Source organism: Oryx dammah, unplaced genomic scaffold (assembly GCF_014754425.2).
Source record: "Oryx dammah isolate SB20612 unplaced genomic scaffold, SCBI_Odam_1.1 HiC_scaffold_26, whole genome shotgun sequence".
NCBI classification, from domain to species: Eukaryota; Metazoa; Chordata; class Mammalia; order Artiodactyla; family Bovidae; genus Oryx; species Oryx dammah.
The window spans coordinates 88,595,075-88,611,140 of record NW_024070210.1 but is presented as its reverse complement, the minus strand read 5'-3'; positions in this window follow the sequence as shown (position 1 = coordinate 88,611,140).

Below are 16,066 nucleotides of genomic sequence, written 5' to 3'. Positions count from 1 at the left end.
TCTTAGATTGGGGCTTCCAGGATCTCCAAGGCCTCTTGGAGCAGGAAAAACTGAGAGTTACCAACCAAAATTTATACAGAGCTAAAGCAAAGGCAATATTCCCTCAGCCAGACCTCTCCACATCTATTCATTCAATACATCTATTGAGTATTTCTTGGACCCTGTTCCAATCCACTTCTAAGTAACAAATCATCCCAAAACTTATATATAATAACAATAACAACAATGATCAGCTATTTAATAACAACAATCAGTTATTTTTTCATCTCTCATGGTTCCAGGAGTAACTGGGTTTAGCTAGGCAATTCTCACTCAGGGTTTCTCGTGTAGTTATAGTCAGATGGCAGCTGAGGCTGGAATCACTGCTAAGCTTCCCTCAGTACATGTCTGCCAGTTGATATTGGCTATTGGCTAAGTTCTTAGCAGGGCTTTTAGCTGAAACACCTACCTGTGCCCTCTCTATGTGGCCTGGGCATCCTCACAGCACGGCAGCTGTTTCTGAAAGGGAGCATCCAAAAAGAAATCAGGCCAGGAGAAAGAAACAATACCATCTTTCATGACCTAGCCTTAGATGTCATACAACATTTCTTCTGCCACATTCTGTTAACTAGAGGCAAGTCATTAGACCAGCCCATATTTAAAGAGAGGACAGTTGGACTCTATCTCTTGATGGGAAGGGTATCAAAAAATTTGCAGACACGTTTCAAAACTACCACATACTCCTTCTGTGTGCCAAGCACTGTACAAGGCACTTGTGATAAGAGTGGTAAGTTATACAAACCCTCCCTTATGGTCTAGTGGTAGAGACAAACACTAATAATATTACAAGTATGTACACAACTGTATACTTTGACAGTACTATGGAAGATGAGTATGGGGAGCCATGAGAAATTATATTACACATTAGTATGACCTGGACCAGGGACTCAAGGATGAATTTCCTGAAGAAGAGACATTTGGGTTGAGATCCAAAGTATTAGTTGTTGTAACTCCATGAAGTGAGTTGAAGAAGAACCTTCCAGGCAGAGGAAACCATAGCCATGGCAACAGTAGGCAAGTACCTGAGAGGCAGCCAGTGTCTTTGGAGGCAGACAGCAGAGGACGAAGGTGTGAGACAAGACTGCAGAGGTGGGCTGAGACCAGGCCCCTAGACCTTGTAGGTAGGTGAGAATATTTGTCTTGGGCTGCTGGAAGCTGTTGAAGGGTCACTCACTGGAGCGTGACATGAACAGATTTGTAATATAAAGTTCACTTTGGCTACAGCAGGGATGACCCCTGCAGATGCTGAGTCAGGTCTGGAAGGGCTAGGAGATTCCTGTCCACAGTACATCCCCTCTCCATGACAGTCTCCCACACACATGCTCAAGCTAACAGCAGCCTAGGTCCTATGCACCCTATACTTGACATCCTCGGTCCCTCTTCCCAGGTGTAGGGAGCTCTGCCATCTTTTATTATTTAATTGGTCACTCCTTTAGTCTGTCAATCAGTTGGTACAGTGGGTTGAATAATGGCCCCCGAAAGATATGTCCACAGGCTGATCTCCTTGTTTGGGGGAAGAAAAGATCTTTATGAATTTAATTAAGCTAGAGATCATCCTCGATCTTCTGGGTGGGCTCTAAATCCCATGACAAATGTGCTTAGAAGAATGAGGCAGAGGGAGATTTGACATCAACAGGAGAGGAGGGAGTAAGTGATCATGGAGACAGAGACCAGAGTGATGAAGCTCGGGTCAAGGAATACCAAAAGCTACCAGAAGCTGGAAGAGTGACAGAAAGCATTGTCCCCTGGACCCTCCAGGAGGAATATGGCCCTGCTGATCCCTTGATTTCAGCCCGGGGATCTGATTTTGAACTTCTGGCCCCCCAGAACTGAGATAATAAATTTTTAGTTGTTTAAAGCCACCAGTTTGCAGCAATTTGTCACAGCAGCCACAGGGAATTAATATGATTGGTAGTTCTCTAGTTGTTCCTTCCTGAGGAGCTTTACTGGGTCCTTCAGGGAATCTCCAAGTGTTGGAATGCCCAAGGCTATTTTAAAGCTGCTTCTTCGTCTATTCTCTCAGGGTGACTAATACTCCACTCAGACCCTTCAAGTCTAGCCACCTTCACAGGTAGACAAAAAGAGGACTCTGGTTCCATTCCCATCTCTAGCCCCAAGTCTTCCTGACCAGGCATCCCTAGACACTCAGCACTCACGTTGGAAATTCGGTAGCCATCCTAGATCTCTCCATTTCTCTCACATCTTATAAGTCTGTTAGTGCACTTGTTATTAGGTCTCAAAACATTTCTCAAATATGTCTGAAAAGTGATATTTGCGCAGTCGTGTCTGACTCTTTGCAACCCATGGACTGCAGCCCAACAGGCTCCTCTGTCCATGGGATTTCCTAGAGCAAGAATACAGGAGTGGGTAGCCATTCCCTTTTCTAGAGGATCTTCTCGACCCAAGGATTGAACCCAGGTCTCCTGCATCGCAGGCAGATTCTTCACTGTCTGAGCCACCAGGGAAGCCCCTCCTCTTCATTTCCACTGTCACCAGTATCTCTCGCCAGTATGACTGTAACAGTCTCCTAAACACCCGCACTTCCTACTCTTACCCACTGTCCCACCCCAGCCCCTTCTTCTCATAACAGCCAGAATGAATTTTTAAAATTAGATCAGGTTGCAGTTTTTTGAGCAACTTTATTGAGGTATAGTTAACATACAATTACATGTATAATTGGATACAATTGGAATATCCAATTTGATAAGTTTTGACATATTGCATACACCTGTGAAATTATCAGTAATCTTTATAACCTTGAGTTGGGCAGAGTTCTCAGATATGTTACAAATAGTGCTAACAATAAAAGAAAACAAACTAGATGATTAAAATTGAACACTTTTGCTATCTAAAAGAAACCACTAGGAAAATGAAAAGATGGCCACCATTGGAAGAAAATATTTGTAAAATATATCCTACAGAGGACTTGTATCTAGAATATACTTTTTAAAAACCTACTTATAATAGATCTAGAATACATTAAGAAAGAATAGACCCAGAATACATGAAGAATTTGTATCAGAATATATTTAAAAATATAAGTGGATAAAGAGGTTGTGGTACATCTACACAATGGAATATTAACTCAGCCATAAAAAGGAATGCCTTTGAGTCAGTTCTGATGAAATGGATGAACCTAGAACCTATTATACAGAGTGAAGCAAGTCAGAAAGCGAAAGAGAAATATCGTATGCTAGCGCACATATACGGAATCTAGAAAAATGATTCTGAAGAATTTATTTACAGGGCAGCAGTGGAGAAACAGACACAGAGAATAGACTTATGGACATGGGGAGAGGGGAGGAGACAAGACGTATGGAAAGAGTAACATGGAAACTTACATCACCATATATAAAATAGAGAGCCAAGGGGAATGTGTTGTATGGCTCAGGAAACTCAAACAGGGGCTCTGTATCCACCTAGAGGGGTGGGATGGGGAGGGAGATGGGAGGGAGGTTCAAAAGGGAGAGGATATATGTATACCTATGGCTGATTCATGTTGAGGTTTGACAGAAAAACAACAAAATTCTGTAAAGCAATTATCCTTCAATAAAAAAATTAAAAAAAAAAACAGAAAAAAATATATGCAGCTCAGTAAGGCACAAAAAAAATATTTTATTTTTAAATGAGAAAGAGTTTTAAACAGACACTTCTCCAGAGAAGATACACAAGCAGCAAACAAGAACATGAAAAGTGCTCCTTGGATATTAGGGAAAAGTAAATTAAAATACAAAGAGATACCACTACACATCCGCTTTTAGGGAAGCTAAAATTAAAAGACTGACCTTACCAAATGTTGGAAAGCATATGGCATCTGCTATATAAAACACACTATAATTCTCCTACACTACTGGTAGGAATGTAAAATTGTGTAAAAACTTTGGAAAACATTATGGTACTTTCTCAGAAATGAAACACACCATTTGACTCAGTTGTTATTCTTTTATTAATTTTTCTTGCTATATTGCACTGGCTAGGACCTCTGGTACAATGTTAAACAGAAGTAGTAAGAACAGACACTCTTGTCTCATGAAGAAAAGTACTCAGTTAACCATTAACTATTATGTGTTAGCCTTTAGTTTTTCATACATTCCAGATCGAGGGACTTCCCTTCTTTTCCTACTTTGCTGAGGGTTTTTTTTTTAATCAAACATAAGTGTTGGATTTTGTCAAGTCCTTCTCCTGCATCTACTGAGGTGATGTTGTTTGCTTTTTCCTTGTTCAGTTTGCTAATATGGTGAATTATATGAATTGATTTTCAAATGTTTCTTCAAGCGGGCATTTCTGGGTTTACCCTACTTGGTCATGATGAATTATTCTTTTATACATTGCTAGGTTTACTTTGCTAGAATTTTTATTAATTTTTTGCATTTATGTTCGTGTCTGTCTGGTTTTGCTATCAGAGTAATGCTAGTCTCTGAATTAAGAACTATTCCTTCCTTTTCAATTTTCTGAAGAATTTTATATAAAATTGGTAATTTTTCCTTATGTTTGGGAGATTTCACCAGTAAAGGCATCCAGGTCTGAAGTTTTCTTTGTGGGAAGATTTTAAACTACAAATTCAACTTCTTTAGTGGATAGAGTATTATCCAGGTTATCTGTTTTTTTCTTTTCTACCTCAGAACCAACATTAGGTGCTATTTATTTATTAATTGGCCATGTGGCATGTGGGATCTTAGTTCCTCAACCAAGGATCAAACCCATGCCCCTGCACTGGAAGCACGGTGTCTTAAACCACTGAACCAGCAGGGAAGTCCCTATCTATTTCTTCTTGAGGATGTGTCACACCTATGCTTAAAGTCCTCAGGGCCTTCCCCTCACACCTACCTAAATCCTTACTGTGGCTTACAAGGCCATGTCTGGTCTGCTCTGGCCTCCTCTCCAACCTTAGCTTCATGCTACCCTCTGCTCACTCACCATGTTCCATCAAATCAGTCTTCTTATTGTTCCACGGTAACACCAAGCTCTTCCCTGTCTCAAGGCCTCAGCATTGCTTTTCACTCTATCTGGAAAGTTCTTCCACGGGATCTCTGCATGTTTCCTTTTTTTTTTTTCTCATTCTCATTCCCCAGTTCTCAGATTATACATCTGGGAGGTCTTCCCTGACCATTATATCCAGGGTAGGGCCTTGATGGCTACTCTCTCCTATAGAATCCTGTTTATTTTCTTCATAATTCAGTTCAGTTCAGTTCAGTCGCTCAGTCGTGTCCGACTCTTTGTGACCCTATGAATCGCCGCACGCCAGGCCTCCCTGTCCATCACCATCTCCCGGAGTTCACTCAGACTCACATCCGTCGAATCCGTGATGCCATCCAGCCATCTCATCCTGGGTCGTCCCCTTCTCCTCCTGCCCCCAATCCTTCCCAGCATCAGAGTCTTTTCCAATGAGTCAACTCTTCGCATGAGGTGGCCAAAGTACTGGAGTTTCAGCTTTAGCATCATTCCTTCCAAAGAAATCCCAGGGTTGATCTCCTTCAGAATGGACTGGTTGGATCTCCTTGCAGTCCAAGGGACTCTCAAGAGTCTTCTCCAACACCACAGCTCAAAAGCATCAATTCTTCGGCGCTCAGCCTTCTTCACAGTCCAACTCTCACATCTATACATGACCACTGGAAAAACCATAGCCTTGACTAGACGGACCTTAGTCGGCAAAGTAATGTCTCTGCTTTTGAATATACTATCTAGGTTGGTCATAACTTTTCTTCCCAGGAGTAAGCGTCTTTTAATTTCATGGCTGCAATCACCATCTGCAGTGATTTTGGAGCCCAAAAAAATAAAGTCTGACACTGTTTCTACTGTTTCCCCATCTATTTCCCATGAAGTGATGGGACCAGATGCCATGATCTTCGTTTTCTGAATGTTGAGCTTTAAGCCAGCTTTTTCGCTCTCCTCTTTCACTTTCATCAAGAGGCTTTTTAGCTCCTCTTCACTTTCTGCCATAAGGGTGGTGTCATCTGCATATCTCTCCTATAGAATCCTGTTTATTTTCTTCATAATATATACATATATCACACCCTTGGAACTTCCATAGCAATCCAGTGGTTAAGACTCTGCACTTTCAATGTAGGAGACACAGGTTCAATCCCTGGTTGGGGAACTAAGATCCCACATGCTGCTTGGTGTGGCCAAAATTTAAAAAAATTTTTTAAACACACACACACACATATCACTCCGTCATTGTTTTATTTACTGTCAGCTCCCTAAGAGCAGGAATCTTGTCTGTCTTGTTTACTATTATATCCCCTGCACCCAGCAGAACAGTGGGCACAAGAAAGGTGCTCAATTACTATTTGTTGAATAAGTAGATTTATTGGTCAGTTGGGCTGCACATCAAGCAGGCAGTGAGTCTTCTGTGAGCTGGCCAGTCAGTCTGAGTTTCTCAGTCAGCCTGAGGTAAGTCAGGTAGGCTTTGAGTGGGCTGGTTGCTCTATGGGGCAGGGCTGTATGACTGATGAGTCCTCTGTAAGGTCAGTATTCTGGGGGACACAAAGAAATGAAAAGCTGAGGCTCACTGCCAAGAAGCTTCTGGCCACCTGTCTACTTGGAGGCTCACAGCTCCCCAGCACCCAGCCAGGAGGGAAAGTGAGGATGGTACAGGGTGACTAGGGAGAAGGCTACAGAGCATGACCCATCCTGTGGCAGCTGCTCCTCAACAACTGCTGCAGGGCTTCCAAACGCCATAAAAGCCTTACCTGGCGACCCCTGTGCTTAGCAAGAGCCTGTTCAGGAGACACAGAGAGAGTTTTGTGGCTTCTTCCCCACCCTACCTCCCCTGAATTAGGCCCTCTGCTCATGGAAACTCCCCCAGTGGACCTGGCTGCCTGGCCCCAGGAGACAGGCAGTGGTGCGTGCCGCCAAAGCCCGCTGTCCACAGGGGCAGGACACGGGCCTGTACTTCCAGAGGCTACTCCCTGCAACTGAACCCAACCTAGGTGCCTCTCTCCCCAGCTCCCTGGTTGAGGAAGGGGCCTTGCACGGAAGCAAGGGACTGCACAATGAATCCCAAGTTTCCCACGAACACCCCTGGCTATGAGATCATGGATGTGGCTGGAGTCCCGTCGCAGACGAGCATGTGTGGAGGGTGTCAGAATTGCCTGCATGAGAAGCAGCTGTTCGGGATAACTGGACAGCCGCACTGAGACCGCTGGCGCTCACTGGGCCTCCAACCTACTCACTGACAAACTGCCTGACCAGGAGGCCCTCCTCGGGTGACATCACCCTCCTCGCACACCGGTGAGGGAAATGAGCTCAGGGTGGCCATCAGAGGCGGTCTGTTTATTTACAGAGACCCTGGCCGTCAGCAGCTCTTTGACCAGACATTCCCTGTCCTAGCCAGCATGAGGCAGAAATTTCCTTAAACACATTATTTTGGGCTCAACCCACTTGTGCCCTTGTTTTCATTTTTTTCTAAGAGGAAAATTTCCAGTTCTGGCTCCAAATAGAGCAGCCCAGTGATGATGGGGGATATCAAAATAACTCCCAGAGGGACTTTTGCAGGTTAAGTCGCTCCCACCTGTTCAGTCACCTCTGGAGCTGAGAGATCATCAAACCAGTTCTCCATCACCCGTGTGTGTGTGTGTGTGTGTGGAGAGGTAGGTCAGAGGGGTGCCCAGGATGACCTCAAGGGCAGACCCTCTCCTTGAGTGCCTCCCTCAGCGCCTCAGCTACCCTGAGCTGATACTCAGCGCATTTCTCAATTCAGAATCCCTGGCTAGGCCCTAGACCCCTCCCTCATTCCCTCCAGGTCAGGGATATTTCCGGAGAGGCCAAGAGCTGCCAGTTTTCACAGGCTCCAGGGGATTCCCAAGACGGTCACTCCCACCAGCCCTGGCTGAGAGACGCTGTTACCTGCCCTCTCCCAACCCCCTCCGTGTCATTCCTGCTGGAACTTAGCCATTCTGGAAGACTTGGGGGAACAGGCACTATGGAGGTCTCCTCAGTGCTCCAGGATCCTAAGGCCATGTGTTCAGGAGCAGAGCGATGCCCTCCCAGGAGTATCAATCATGGAAGACAGGTGCCCTCTGCCTAGCTGGGGCTGCCCACTACTGGGGCTGGTGTCAGACAGGCCCAGACATGTCGGGCAGCCTGAGGCCTTACCTGACCCAGCTCCTCCCTGTGGCCTGACCCTACTTAGCTCAGCGTCCTGCAGCACCAGGGATGGGCTCAGGGCAGAATCAGGTCAGAAAAGGGCTTTGGATCTGTGTTCCATAATGCTTTTCATAAAACTAAAGAAAATGTCAAAGGTCCAAATCAGAGAATGGAGTGGAGGGAGAGGCTCACACACATATGAGCTGGCAGCTTCTCAGAAGGCATTTAAGGGCCAGACTGTCTCATCCAACTGTGCCCCCTCAAGCAACATAGCGCCTGAGCTCCCCAAACATGAGGTTCCAATTATCTCAATTAGACATGTCTACTAACCCAGAATTTATAAGGTAAGAAAGCTGGAAAGACCCTATATGAGGACAGAAGCTAATGTTTATTGAACGTCTACTGTGAGCCTGGCATGACACGCCACCCTGTTACACACGTTTATCTTCTTCAGTCATCACCACCACCCTGAGGGGAGTAACAATACAGGAGGCACGGCACGGCACACATAGCAAAGCTGGCCTTCAAAGCTGGTTCTATATGAGCCCAGGCAGTCTACAGCTAAGCATTCCCGACTTGAACTTCTAGAAAGTAATTAACTCTGGAAATCAATCCCACTCCTTCCATAAACCAAGCAAGCCTTGTAAATTAAAGACGTGGTAATCCAACGTGGCCACTCTAACCGATGAGGAAACTGAGGCCAGATCACAGAGCAGGTCCGAGCTGAGCACAGGACAGTGACTCGGACTCAGGCCAGTGTTCCTCCCACCACCCCAGCCCGTCTGACAGTCCTAAGTCCTCACTAGGTCAGGTGAGGGAAGAATGGGAGAAAAGCTGTGGGTTCTGCCCTCTAAAAGACCCAACAAAGACGAACAGAAAAACACATCCAGGGCCATGCACAGACAAGCACACAGGACCGTTCTATGAGAAAACAGGCAGGAAGGGTCCTTACTCCAGGTCTGCCTTTTAGATGGCCACACTCTGGCTCTATTCTGACCCCCACCACCCCACACAGTGAGAAGTCCCTGGGGCCAAGAGGATGGGTCCACCAGGAACCCAGGCCCCACTCCTAGACTACAAACCAGGTACGTGAGACTGCATTAGTTCCGGTTCAGAGCCATATGGCAGACTTTAGCAGTGGTGTGCACCCCTAGGTGCAAAGGGTGGCCAAGGGGGATACACACATGGAGTCTGGACACGTGAAGAATTACGCATGCATGTGAGCTACAGGATGAAGCCAGGATGGGGAAGGAAAGGCTGGGGCCACTCGTTCTGTGTTGCTGAGTTTCAGCACAAAACTCAGGAGTTGGGAATTCCAAATCAAACCCAGCCCTCCAGTTATTAGGAGTCTTTCATTTAGCTGCTTGCTGTTTTGACTTAGAACATTTAAATATTTAGACATGAATGTAAGCCTTCATTTGTACACTTCCCCGGGGTCTTTCAAATGTTAGACACCTCTCTAAATCCCCTGCGCCAGCTTAGGGCCAGTCACAATGCAAGCACTTGGAAGATGTCTGTTAGTAAATGAGCAAATCACTTTTATGGATGAATTGAAGACTGAGTGAATGAATGCTTCTGCACAAATGTAAACAGACAAGCACCCACACTTTCAGAGACTCACCAACATATTAGTGACAAATATATGCCCTTGCTGTCAAAGACACATATGCCTCAACTTAATACATCAACAAAGACAAGTACATGGTTTTACCAAACTAACCTAAAAGCTCATATGTGTACTCCCACCAGGTACAGACCTACTCACCTATGCAAAGACACAGAGGCCCACACTTTCCCTCGAAGATACCCCTACACACAAGCTTTCACAGAGATGTGGATGTATATACATGCACACAAACACAGAAGCACACAATTTCCCCGAGGAATCCAATTCCAACTGGAAATGCAGCTGCCTACACATACAAACGTGGAACAGTCACATAAACCACACTGATACACGCAGCCAGACAAAGACAAAAGAATAAGCCCAAGACAGACTGAAAGTTAGCCATCCACAGAGACCCCCGGGCTACCCTGGGCTCCCACACTGTCTGCGGCCAGAGTGGGGTCCTAGAGGAATTCTTTCTGCAGACAGGCTGAGGTATTCTCTCTCCTCCCCCGCAGTTCCAGGCCAGAGCCCTAGGGCAGAAAAGCAGATGGTGTGTGCTGGCCGGGGCACCCCCTTCCCAAGTAATCTGCCTTCTGGCCCTGGCCACCTACTATACCCCGGCCAAGCCTCGACTGGGAGCTGGATCCTGGACGTGGCAGAGCCCCACTCAGGTCCTGTTGCCCCAGCTCCACTCCCAACAGGATGATTTAGGAGGGGCGGGTGAACAGTGCTTTTCCAGAGACTGCTTCCTCAGGAAATGGCTCGGCCGCAAGCCTGATCTCCAAAACAGGCGTAGGATGAAAACACCTCTGCTCCTCTCCAAAAACATGGGCCACCCCTCTCACCCAGAGCCCCTCACGTCATTCTAGCCACAACATTCCAAGGTAGTGGACAGCAAAAAAATAAAAAAACCCTGGGGTCTTGCCTTGCTTCTGCACTGATCATGATGCCCACCTCTGTAAAACAAGCCTTAGGGGTGTGATGCCTTCAGATCTACCTAGAATGATGTAGGAGCTTCAAATTCCCCAGGCAGCTTTCTGGGCATGGGTGACGGGGCTCCAAACCTAGGGACAGTGGTCTTGTCTTGACCTTGTCTGAAGCCACAAGAGTCGTTACTACAAATACAGAGCTTGTGCCAGGAGTGGCTGAGGTGCCTGGCAGGGGCGCGAAACGGGGACTCAGGCACAGGAATGTGCTGTGCAGTCTGAACACAGATGGTCACCTCCCCTCTCCCTTCCAGCTACTCACCAGACCCCCCAGGCCTCTGCTGGAGGTGGACACAGGGCTGCAGCCCCACCCGGCCAAGCAGGCTGGGAGACAGGAATGCTGCTCAGCACAGCTGGCTGGACAGGGGAGACTGTTTATTCTCTGATGTCGGGAACATCTCAGACAATCAGGGGGATTTGGCTGCTGGCAGCCCCTGGATACAAGGCTTAGAAGAAGTCAACTGAATCAAGCAGGCTGATGGCCCAATCTCTGAGCAGGCAGTGGGGATAGAAAGGAGAGGCCGTCCCTCCGTGCCCCACATGCAGTGCCACGTGCCCCTCAGAGCTCACCTACTGGGTCTGCAATGATGGGGCTGGAGAAGTGAATGAAGCTGAGCCCAAAGCTCTCATTAATAGTGTGGGTGTCGGGGGAGACTTCCCCTGTACCTGTTTCCAGCATCCAGGTGCACCCTGCTTATGAGACATGGCAGAGCTAACAGTCTTTGCCTGGGAAGTGAGCTCCCTTGACACACCTTGAGCCTGGTGCTGCCCACTCCAGCCTCCTACCCCATCAGCCCAGATCCCTTTTTCTCAGACAGCTCCTCTAGCTGCGGCCTCACATTTACCTGTCTTTCTATTATTTCAGCTCTAGAGTCAGCTTTGGCTCTGCCTCTTTCCGGCTTTTTCACCTTGGGCAGTCACCTCTCCAAGCCTCTTTCTTCTCCTGTAAAATAAAGGCAATAGTATCCGCCCTGAAAGGACATTGTGAAGATCAAATAATTCTTTCAATATGCCCATCATGCAGGAGGCACTTAATAAATGGTTGTGCCTTCCTCCATCATTCCTTCTATCGCTACAGAGTCAACCTTTGGTTTTTCTAGAGGGTCAAGATGCGCCAGTATAATTTATAACCCGGAGCCCTGGTCTCATCTCCCCTCCACTGCTCGCAGACCTCAGAGTACTCTGGGGTTCCCTAGGCCAGAAGACTTTCTGGAAGAGTGCAAGGTGACCCAAAGAAACATCCTGATGCTAAGGCTGCAGAATACCCCAGAATATGGTATTTTGTGCGTGTGTGTGTTGCCCAATTCTCATTTTGCACTGGTTTGAGTGCCCTGTGGGTATAGTCCAAGGGTGAGGATTGTCAAAATTCAATTCAGACTCATGTATCTGAAAACCACATCTTTATGTATTCAATAAAAGGTTTACACCAAAAATAACGGAGCACCGGAGATGACAATGGGTATAAGTTACGGACTCCGTCCCTGTATTCCCCACAAGGCCCAATTTAAACTCTGTTAAATAAAGAGGAATTCATGGTCACTTGAGCTACCAGGGCTTCCCTCCTAGCTCGGTCGGTAAAGAATCTGCCTGCAGTGCAGGAGACCCAGGTTCGATTCCTGGGTTGGGAAGATCCCCTGGAGAAGGAAATCGCCACCCACTCCAGTATTCTTGCCTGGAGAATCCCACGGAGAGAGGAGTCTGGTAGGCTATAGTCCATAGGGTCGCAAAGAGTCAGACATGACTTAGCGACTAAACCACCACATTGGTCACTTGTGAAAAATCCAGCTCCAGGCATAACTGCATTCAGTACTCAAACATCATCACCGTGACCCTGTTCCTCTTCCCCTCTTGGCTTTGCTTTCCGGCTGTATTGGCATCAGCCTGAAGCCTCCCAGAGCAGCAAGATGGCCGCGGAAGGAATGCAAGCCTCTTTCCTAGCAGCTAGAGAAAAAAAACTCCTTGGGGAGTCTGATTGGGTCACATGCCCATGTCTGAACCAATCACTGAGGCAGAGGTGCAGGGCTGAAACTCACTGATTGGCTTGGGCCTCAGCCATTGCTCCACCCCCTTGAGTGTATGGATGGGAGGGGCCTTCAGCTTTACCAAAATCCAGGGAGAGTGGAAATTGGTTCCCCACGGGGAAGCTGGGTTCAGTACCAGGAGAGTGATATGGACCCCAGGGGTCAAGAACAAATATCAAACCAAAGAAATAAGTGGGTCAGAAACTAAGATAATACATGCTTTTCAAGCATACATAAACCCTCTAAAAATATTATTGACGTTCTAGTTTTAAATCCCTACAGACCTCTGATAGGCGATGTGTTACGGACCTCTTTGGGATAGCCTGGACATGCTTGAGAACAGTAAGAACTACACCTTTAAACAGTATGCAGTCCATACTTCCCAGGAATTCGGACCAGCCTTGTCTCCTCCTGCCCCACCAACAGGCAGTTTGACTGAAGTGACCAATGTTGCCAGGGCAGAAGGGCCTGTCAGCACCGCAGGCTGATTTCACTGGGCCAAAGGGGTTTAGGTTATCAAGTCTGACTCCAGTGGCCTCAGCCCTCTCCCCCTACCCCCTCACATGGTCAAAACTCCACTCACCCTTGAACTTCCAGGGATTTCTCTCTCACCACTTCCCTGCCCCTTCTAAACTCTTACTAAAACCTGTTCTTAGGCAAGGCTTCCTCTTCAGTCATTTACACTTGTGTATGAATAAACATCAAAATCAATAATTTAATCTCTTAGGACCATCTGCATTTTGAGTCTGAGCCTTTAAAAATGAAACTTTTAAAAGACTCTGTCCTCCCCACCCCAATCTACTCCCAAAAGGTATTCTTGGTGACAAAGAATGAGACTCTGAAATCAACCGGAAATTGTCCACAAAATTCTCTGAAACCCTCATCCATCTGTACTGGCTTACCAATGAATTTTTTCTTGTCTGACCTCAGTCATCTTTGCTGACATTACCCTCTTCTAAGGCAAAGAAATTTCGTACATCCTTTCATCCATTTATTCAGTCAACATGCTTTTCTTAAGCTTTCACAATATCTTAAGATACTTGGATTTACACAGATGACCTGGGCCCTGCCCTCAAAGAGCTTGCAGCTAAATTTTAGTGCAGGAAACATCACTTTCACCACCAGATTTTTAATACAAGCAAAGCCTAGCCCAGTGGTTGGTATACAGTAGGCATTCAATAAATGCTTGTTCCCCTTCTCAGGGCTGTGCTATGTGGGCACTGTAGTTGAATACTGGAAATTTTCTAAAAACTCTTTCCAAGTGGATAAGAGTGACAACAGGAGTGGGTGGAGATGGTGGTTTGTATCTTACTTCAGAATATTATGATTTATTTTGGATGTTCCAAATGTCAGGTTGGAGATTCATGCGAAGCAGAGGGGCTTATTCTAACCAGATCAGGGCTAGAGGCAGCCCAGGACACTGTCTCCATAGTGCATGGCCCCAGACAGTTTGAAAATAAACAAAAACCCATCCAGAGGTGAGAGACTGACAAAATCAAAAACAAACAAAGGCCGAGAGATGGAAAACTCTTGAGGTGGGGCAGGGTGGAGAGGAGGGGAGGGGAGGGCTGTGGAAGGGGATTAGGGAGAAGTTTGGTCCTGTTTTTTTCTAGGGAGCTGAATCCAGCCCCACCCCACCCCATACCAAGAATCACCATGGCAAATGCCAATGAGAAGGGTGAGTCTGGCTGATTCCAAGTCAGGACAAACTTCCCAGGCTTAGCAGCAGGAATGGGCTCAGATGGATAAGTTCTAAAGAAAAAGATCTGAATTGGGCTTTTAAAATCACAACCTCCTACCCACTACTGGTTTTGCAGGCAATCAGTGTTTAACGAAATAGAAACAAGAATGGGCCACATCCCTCCTCCACATCTCTCTCACATACACATATACACTTATCCAAAAGCCCAGAGTAAAATCCTTCCTTTTGTGGTGGAAAGTGACAGCTCATGGGATCCTTGGCACTTCTCAGAAGCAGGGACCTAGCCTGTGAAAAGTGTACTTGCCACCTCCCATAACTATCCCCTTCACCCCACCCTTGGCAGTGGCATTAGTGACAGAAGGTTGATGAGGTTGCTTTGACAAGACCAAGGCAGCTGGGCCTCTGATAAGAGGCAGCTCCAAATGAACCACCATTTGGTCTCGACTGCCATGAGCTGCCCAGTGGAGCTCTTGGCCCTGAGGGGCTTTGTTGGCAAGGAGACTGGTGCTTCCTCCTCTATGAAAGTGTCTGCAGAAGTGTCTCAACTCCCAGAAGCCAATTTTGCCCTTTCCTGAGCTTGTTGGCCTACAGGGTCTGCCTTAAATGTGGAGTTGGTGCTGAACAGAATTGAGACTAGGGTTTGTTTCCTTCCTGCCTCTCTATCCCCAGGTACCCAGGGATCTCACACTATCCCCCAGGGCCCCACACTATCCCGTGACCCTCGTCCAGAGTTGGCTCATCCACTAGGCACAGTAGGCACAGGGCCTAGAATCCACGTCACAAAAAGGATTTAATTCCCTTTAAAAGTAGAAGAGGGACTTCCTAGATAGTCCAGTGGCTAAGATTCTGCATTCCCAATGCAGGGGTCCTGGGTTCAATCCCTGGTGGGGAGCTAGATCCCACATGCGGCAACTAAGATCCCAGGTGCTGCAACTAAGACCCAGTACAGCCAAATTAAATAAAAAGTAGAAGGGGGGGAAAACGAGCTTTTAAATGGAAGGAAACATTTTAGTACATAATAGTAATACATTCATCTTTATACCAACATAGTCCTAAAGTATAATTTCAGATTTTTTTTTAAGGTACAGGGGGCCATGAAGGCAAAGTGCCCAGGGCTCATGAAAGTCACAAAGTAGCCCTGTCCTGTCCTAGTCTTCCCTCACGTCCATTCCAACCCTCCAGGCTTCCGCAGTTTCCTTCCCTCCTATAGAAACGTATCTGTCCCTGGAGCCCATGGGCTTGGAAGCTCCTGGAGGTCAGGACCATTCGTCAACCATCCTCCCCATCATAAGCCCAGTGCCTGTCCCACAGTCACATCAGGTATTATATAACCTCTTTTTTTTGGAAGGTGGGAAAAGAACAGAAACCTCAGAAAAAGGGGGGTTAGTTTTTAAATAAATATTGTCTGACAAGCCCTGGAAACTGCTCATGTCAGGTCTGTATAGTTGGACTTTGTTCAACTATCCCCTGTGCTGGACTCTACTGAAACTGCTCTGGCCAAGTTCACCAATGATCTCCAACTCAGTAAATCTAATAAATACTTCTCAGGTATAATCCCGACTGTTTGGCTGCATTTAACACTGCTCACCAAGACTTCCTTTTCACTTCTGTGACACTTCAC